The 8,295-nt window shown below is 36.4% G+C and overlaps 1 non-coding gene and 1 pseudogene across 1 annotated transcript; both read right to left on the bottom strand.

The window, feature by feature from the left end:
* Window positions 1–344: 344 nt before the first annotated feature.
* Window positions 345–417, bottom strand: TRNAK-CUU (transfer RNA lysine (anticodon CUU)). Its single transcript has one exon. It is a non-coding gene; the product is annotated as a tRNA-Lys (tRNA).
* On the bottom strand, window positions 418–484 carry LOC143155974 (U6 spliceosomal RNA; annotated as a pseudogene).
* Window positions 485–8,295: the final 7,811 nt, after the last annotated feature.

Raw genomic sequence — 8,295 nt, forward strand, 5'->3', positions numbered from 1 at the left:
TGGCCAAAGGGACATTCCATACCATGTGACGTCATGCTCAGTACATAAACTGGGGAAAGCTGGCCGGGGGGGGCCGCTGCTCGGGGACTGGCTGGGCATTGGTCGGCGGGTGGTGAGCAATTGTACTGTGCATCACTTGCTTTGTGTATTATTATTATTATTATCATATTATTATTATTATCATTTTATTTCAATTATTAAACTGTTTTTATCTCAACCCACGAGTTTTTCTCACTTGTGCTCTTCCAATTCTCTCCCCCATCCCACCGGGTGGGGGGGAGTGAGCGAGCGGCTGGGTGGTGCTTAGTTGCCAACTGAAATTAAACCACGACAGTCCTTTTTGGCGCCCAACGTGGGGCACGAACCCACGACCCTGGGATTAAGAGTCCCATGCTCTACCGACTGAGCTAGCCGGGCAAAAATATGGAACGCTTCACGAATTTGCGTGTCATCCTTGCGCAGGGGCCATGCTAATCTTCTCTGGGGAACTGCCCGATGGAAACTGGAGCAGCAATTTTCCTGGAAGAACCTCTTTCTGTGATTGTTTTCCCTTGCAATTCACGTACCCGTGCCCCTAGGGCTGCAGTAGGTTCCCTTGTCATCTCAATAATCTCCCAATTTTTCTCTACATTATAAGAATCTTTTCTTTCGGTCATAGCAAAGTTAAGCAAATAAACTTACAAAATAAAAATCATATGTAGGATAAAATTTAGTACTACATGAACTAAAGGAGAAGGGTGGGTTTGTCAATCCTACTTTCTTTTCAGCAACACTCAAATACAAGACAGAATTTTCACAAATGCCAAAAAAGTAGTGAACAGTATCAATAGGTATTTTTTTAAAACAGTCAAAAATCTCAGCTGGTCCCACAATGCTGTTTTGAAAAGTGGCTTTTCAACCTGTATTCTATTTCAGAGGTTAAAGGAGTGATGAAGTCCTCTTTCTTTTTAATACAGAGCAAGAAGATAACCATGGTTCCAACACGTGATTTAGCATGATTTTTGACAGGTCATTGCCTCTGTATTCTGAGTCAACTCCCTTGCATCTCCCTACCATCAGCATGAGAAGTACTTGCTATGCTGAAAATGCCACACATAATTAGTAATAAAAAGTATTTATTTGAGAGAAAAAATGATGAAATAAGGTGAAATTCAGTTACACTATGTAATGAGTTCCCTTTGAAACAGAATGAGACAACGGTCCCTCCCTCACCTACCTTTTTCCCTCTTGGCGAACTTTGCAAAAAATGTGCATAAAGCTGCTTTTGCTTATAGATAAATTTGTAAAACTATGTTCAGTTGTAGTGATTTCTTTTGTTAGCAAAAATAGTTGATAGCTTTCCCTTGAGGTACAATTTCTTTTTTTCCCCAGAACTCAATGTATTACCTCATCTGTTGAACTATGTCCAGGGGCTTCTCTTACCATTTTCTTGTATTATTCATGCATAAGCTTAAGCTGAATTTTAATGTTTATACACTATATGAAGAACAAGTGTCTCAGTCTGCCAAAGCTGAAGTGCAGAACACAATATGAAGCAAGGATCAGCGATGAATAACATTCTGGATGCAGGGAACTAATTATTATGGAATTAATTCCTTTGGTGTAAAAACTGCCTGGATACTTGATGATGGTACTCATACAGAAATATTTCTACTGAAATCACTAGAGCAAATTCTGAAGAGAAGGGTATTGCAGGAGCCAGAATTTGCCTAAATCTCATTTGAATCAGAATTTTTGGTGTCTGAGCTAGGACAGTTAACCAGGCTGTCTCTTTCCCAACACTATCTAACCTTAAGGCATTTAAAATTATATCTTTCTGCTGAGGCTTAAAGTTCCTTAAACATTTAATGCTAAGCTCCTGATCATGTTCAGAAGCATCTAGTTTGGGAGGATGGAGGGAAAGTGGTAATACACGTCCTTCCTAAACTGCAAGACATACTTAGGCAAATACCCTGCTAAGTTCTCAGAGGGGCCCAGTCATGCTCACAGTGAGACTAACAAAATTCAGATAAAATTAGATCATTACTAATGTCAAATCCTGGTTCTCTTTAGCCCATTGTTTTAATGACTAGGGTATTCTGACTTTTTCACAGAAGTACAAGATTTTTCTATGGTTCAGTGCAAAACCAATAATAAAAAGTTGAAGAGTTTTCCTTGCAAAATGGATTATCTTTTCTTTCCCCTGGGCCCATCCTAAATCAGCATCTGACAGTAGAGGAACATTATGATTTTTTCCAGGAACAAACCAGACAATTACTTAGTAAGCCCTCTGTGAAAATATAAATTTGGGAATGAAATGAGGAAATTGAGTTCTGAAGAACCTCTGTTTGAACATTCTCTTCTCTGCATTAGTGAATGAATAGAGACTAGTCCCATTCATAGTTCTTTTTTTCTTTTACAAAAACATCTTAAATTATTTTTTAACGGCTTTGCAATTTGTCTTCAGGCTGAAATGCATGCACAATTAGCTTGAATGAAAACTTAACTCCAGCTTGTAAAATATTATAAAATTGTTCAAAAGTTTCTATGCAAACTTGTCAAGTTATCTGTGATGTATTATTGATAAAATAGACTTTTAAAACAATAGCCAACTTAAGCATTTTTTTCTGAGTTAACAATAGAAAAACATTTATGCTTCTTCAGATATTATGATGACAGCTCTGCACTAAGACACAAAGTTCTCTATTTTGAAAATATAATGTAAGTGGATTAGAACTGATGTTTCTAGAGCCAAATGTCTTATAATATTATAGAATTAGATGTTTCTTCCATAGTTGAAAGACTAGACTAGCAAAAAAATATTATGGCTTTGTTTTGTGGCTGAACATATTTATCTTGACATAAATTGCAATGGACTTCTGAGGGTTATTGGTAAAGATCACAGTTATACTGGTTTGATGTAGTTTGTCCTTTTTCTATTAAGTCCAGGAATGCATGGATGAAGAACGTGGGTACAGTAAGGAGAGTAGTTTTCTAACATTCTCTTCCCTTTTGAAATATATACCAGAATTTTTTTCTTTTTATTTTTTTTTACTTTTTACATTTTTCACAGTTTCACAGCACAGTGATAAGGTTTATTACTCTTAATTTAAATTAGATTTTATTTCCTTCACATCAGTTCAAAAAAAAGGAAATTGTTAGGAAAACAGGAATTAGTGAGAGGATGTGAAAGGATGTTGTGTAAGCATCTGAGTTACATATTCCCATAACTGGTGAAATGCCATTGAGGTGTTTTTTTTTTTTTTTTATTGTTGTGCCAATGTGAAAGGAAAGATTGGTAGTAAGTAAAGTAATGTTCTGTGGGAATGGAAAAATCTGCCTCTGCAATGCCACTTAAGGAGGGAACTAAGAACGGTTTGGAGAATCTGCCAAAATGAAAATCTTTTAGTTCTTTTTAATGTCTAAGGATTGCCAAAAACAAACAAACACACACAAAACCAGTGGAAGCAGTGAAAAACAGTGGTTTAGAAGGTGTACAATTAGGTGCATCACAGAGGCTGTCTTCTCTCAAGGAGTAACAGTTATGAATCAAATACTTGGGTGAAAATACAGATTTACGGTAGGCAGGAAATCCCAATTATATTTCTGGAACAGAGAAATATGCTTCAAGAAATGGTACCTTCCCCTAGCAATATCTATTATTCTCAAGATGCTTGAGACAATGCATAAGAACATATTGACAACATTTCTTGTTTACTGGTTTCCAGTACCTAAGGATGTTGTGAGTCATGACTAATAACTGATATCAAAGCTTGTTGATATGTTCTTTGTTGATAATTTCATTTTTTAACATATACAATTGCAATTTTTTCTGGTAAATGCAGATTAATTTTAAGTATTTTTCCAAAGCCTGGAATCTGAATCCCTGAGCTGACATGTTTTGGTTCTCCCATAAATTATAATACCAGATTTTAGCGTCTCTTGCCTTTAATTCTTCATACACCCAGGCATGTTATTTCCTCTGCTTCAAGACAATTTCTGCTAACACTTTTTTTCCTCTACAAAAGATGATAGATAAGTTAATGTATCAGAAAAAATAAATATATAAATGACCACAGAAATTATTTGAAATAACAAGGTGATATGTGGCTAAAAGCATTCTGAGGAGTAATAGAAATTCAGACTATGTAAATGTTAGTATGACTAGTATGTGGACAAAGTAGTGTTAAGACTGAATTAGTCCTCAGAGTACATACAAATGATTCATCATATCCTATTAAATGTCATCCAGTCTAGATTTTAAAAATACCAGCCAACATGCACTACTAATGCTTTCAAAGCTCTAATCTTGAAAAAAAATGTTAATGAACAATATGTTCTGTCCAGTGCCATTATATATTATCAACTTCTTACAAAACAAAAATCTCTTCCATATAAACTTCGAGGCTAGAACACGTTCCACCTGATTCTCAGCTTCTCTGTAATTAACACTGCTGTAAGTGCTAATATAGACAACACCAAGAAAATTTGGTCATATCCAGTTCATCCAGACACAGGTTTTTAAAATAGTTTTTAAATACAGAAAGTGTCATAAGTTTATTTGTATTGTTTTTTCTTCTTTTCACTGACAAGAGTAAAATAAATACTATGAATTTGTTTTACCATAATAAAGCAGTGAAATGAGATATGGTTGTGGTGATGCATCTTTTTCAAAATATGTATAAAATGTCAAATTTGATTAAAATACCAATATGATTAAAAACTATGACATTTTGAAATATCACTTTATGTCTTAGGAATGCTGTTTTTACAAAGTAGTAAAACTAAACTTTTATTTCACTCCCAATTTTAATTCAGTGATATTGTGAAATTTTAGTTTGATCCTATCCAGACAGATGCTTTAGTTTGTTGTTTATTCATTTTCAATATTGATTGTTCATAACCAAATCATGTTTCAAACACTTTTAATAAGAAACCTAATTTGTCTGAGTTTTGATTTTTGAGGAAAAAATTAAAAAGCTCTGTCCAGATTTTATCGCTGAAAATGTTACAGATTTTATTCTTTAATGTGCCATATTATACCCTTAGCATTTCCAAATTACAGCCAGAAAGGAAAAACTTAAAACTGGATTTTGCTTTTCTCCTTTCTTGTAAGTCAGATAGATAAAAATATTGCTACTGGTTCATTTCAGCCTCAGAAGTGTTTTACCAACTGTTAATTGAATCACATTTCTAAATATTCATCAGTCATATGAATTTAATCCCCGGAGCTGCAATAATCTCTGTGTAGGCAAATCCCCATAACTTTTACTGGGATGTCTTGAAGACCATATAGTCCGTGAGTTACGGGACAGGTTTTTTAACAGCATTTGTTTTCTGCTTTTGATTTGCAAAAGATGCATAAGAAAGCAATATGATTAGTTTATATAGATAATTTACGTGATAGTATGTGTAGTTGCATTTTTTTTATTTATTAACATGTGTAAATGTACTACACTTTAATATTTGCTCTCTGGGATCTGAAAATACCTTTATTTCATGTACTAATAGTTAATATGGCAGAACATTCCCCTAGCAGAAAAGGTGAGTATGGGGCAATGATGTAATATTCATTCAACCATTGTTGTTTGAGGTCTGAACCAAAAATTAAAATAAATACTAGCATAATGGCTTGTGTATAAAGTCTGGTCTAATTCTTTTGGGACAATTTTAATTTGTTTTCAACACTCAGAATTTTGTGCAGGATTAATTACATTTTCATCAGAAAAACATATCTTTGCAGTGGATTTGGAATTTACTCCCCCTCCTCCCACTCTCAGTATTAATGAGACATTGGGGAAAGTTAAAGGCAAAATGTGCTGAATAACATATTAAAACTATGGATTAAGTTTTCCACAGTCTCTAAATATCTTAATGTGGTGAAACTTTTCAGTAGTATTCCTGCTGCCTTGATTTGTAATACCAAGAGTCACAAGTAATCCTTTCCGTCTTTCTGAAATGATACTCGTGGCAGACAGTGCAAATATCTTAGTGTATTTTGTCAAGGTCAGTGGAAAAAGTAACTGGCATAGTGTTAGTGTGGATTTATTTCTGAGATGCCTTTTGGCACTGGTGGTTGCTGGGAGGGATTCATGCCAGCCTGTACTTCATTTCAGCTGCTAGTACTGATTTGACAGTTCTTGACCTTTGGGTAATATGTGGTCCATCACCTCCTTACTTTTCTTAGTCAATTTCTAGTCTCTTTTCCTCCTTTTTTTGTCAGTGTAGCCTTCTATCACATATCTTGTTTCAATGGAAACAGAATATTGCTGTAAGTGTGGCAGATATCTTTTCATGTATTTTACATCTATTCTGTTTGAAATCCTTCTAGCTTGTCAACAAGATAAAATTGAATCTTTTTTTAACATGATTTTGTTGAAAAATGCTGATAAGACAAAACTAAAATTTTGCAGGTTGATGTTAGTTTTCAAATTCTTCACACATAAAGAATTAAAACAAAAAAAAAAAATGTGGGAACAGAATTTTTTTTTTTTTTTTCAGATCAAAAAGTGGGCTTGATTTAAAACTGTAATTTGAGAAAATTATAAGGAAGCCAAAATATTGGAAATGGTTTTTCTCAAATTTGGCATATAGATACTCACTCAGCTCTTACAGAAATGCATATTTCAAGACAATATGCGTACCTTCCTGGCAGTATTAAACTTGCACTAGGCAGCAGGAGCCTGAAGTTAGCAGAGCTGATAGGTTCATCTCACCAGCTTTGTGTATGTGCATTTAAGCCCTGCATGCCTACATTTGAGTGACACACTCTCAATCAAGGTCAAATGAAAAATAGACAATGTAGGGGCTGAGACATCTTTTAGAAAGTATTTTAGATAGTATTTCTTTTAAATATCCCCTTTAATTATTATCAGTGTTGGTCACTGACTTATTGACTAGATCTCTATTAGCTATAGAGCTTAAGAGCTAAAGAGCTTAGGCACCTGGATCACATGTAGTCTTCTACTCTGTAATGCCTAACCTTGGTGTCCAAATTATAGAAAGGTTTGTGTTGGAAGGGACCTTTAAAGATCACCTAGTTCAACCCCCCTGCAATGAGCAGGGACATGTTCCACTAGATGGAACCACTCTGATCATAAACAATTACGTATACCAAATCTAAACCTACCCTCTTTCAGTTTCAAACCATTGTCCCTTGTCCTGTCAGTACAGACCCTAGTAAAAAGTCTGTCCCCATCTTTCCTATAAGCCCCCTTTAAGTATTGAAAGGCTGCAATAAGGTCTCCCTGGAGCGTTCTCTTCTCCAGGCTGAATAACCCCAACTCTCTCAGCCTTTCTCCATAGGAGAGATGTTCCAGCCCTCTGACCATTTTCATGGCCCTCCTCTGGATCCACTCTAACAGGTCTATGTCCTTCTTGTACTGGGGACCCCAGAGCTGGATGCAGTACTCCAGGTGGGGTCTCACCAAAGCAGAGTAGAGGGGAAGAATCACCTCCCTTGACCTGGCCACACTTCTTTTGATGCAGCCCAGGAAATGATTGGCTTTCTGGGCTGCAAGAACACTTTGCCAGCTCATGTCCAATTTTTCATCCACCAGTATCCCCAAGTCCTTCTCCGCAGAGCTGCTCTCAACCAGTTCATCCCCCAGTCTGTGTTGATACTAGGGATTGCCCTGACCCAGGTGCAGGACCTGGCACGTGGCCTTGTTGAACTTCATGAGAACCACACAGGCCTATTTCTCAAACCTGTCAAGGTCCTTCTGGATGCCACTCCTTCCTGCTAGCAAATCAGCTGCACCAGTCAGCTTCGTGTCGTCTGCAAACTTGCACTCAATCCCACTGTCTATGTTATTGATAAAGATATGAGGGTACAGACGCCTGAGGGACACCACTTGTTACTGATCTTCATTTGGACATAGAGCTGTAGACTGCAACTCTTTTGGTGCAGCCAACCAGCCATTTGCTTACTCATCAAACAGTCCATCCATCAAAGCCATATCTCTCCAACTTAGCAGAAAGAATATTGTGTGGGACTGTATCAAAGGCCTTACAGAAGTCCAGGTAGATGATTTCCGTAGCCCTTCCCTTGTCCACTGATGCAGTCAATCCATCATAGAAGGTCACTAGATTAGTCAGGAAAATCTAGAACTCAGTCTTACTCCTACAGTAAGAATAATTTGAATTCCACACAGTGACTGAATGCTCAAGACAAGGGATGAGCACTTGAGAACAGCCTCATACAAACCCAACAGTGAGACGTCTGTATTTGTATTTTCATTCTTGTATAGTATTCTGGCAAAGGTACAGATAAGAGCAATTAACACTACCTGAATAAAAGTTCAGTGATGATGAGAT

The sequence above is a fragment of the Aptenodytes patagonicus genome, chromosome 1, assembly GCF_965638725.1.
Source record: "Aptenodytes patagonicus chromosome 1, bAptPat1.pri.cur, whole genome shotgun sequence".
NCBI classification, from domain to species: Eukaryota; Metazoa; Chordata; class Aves; order Sphenisciformes; family Spheniscidae; genus Aptenodytes; species Aptenodytes patagonicus.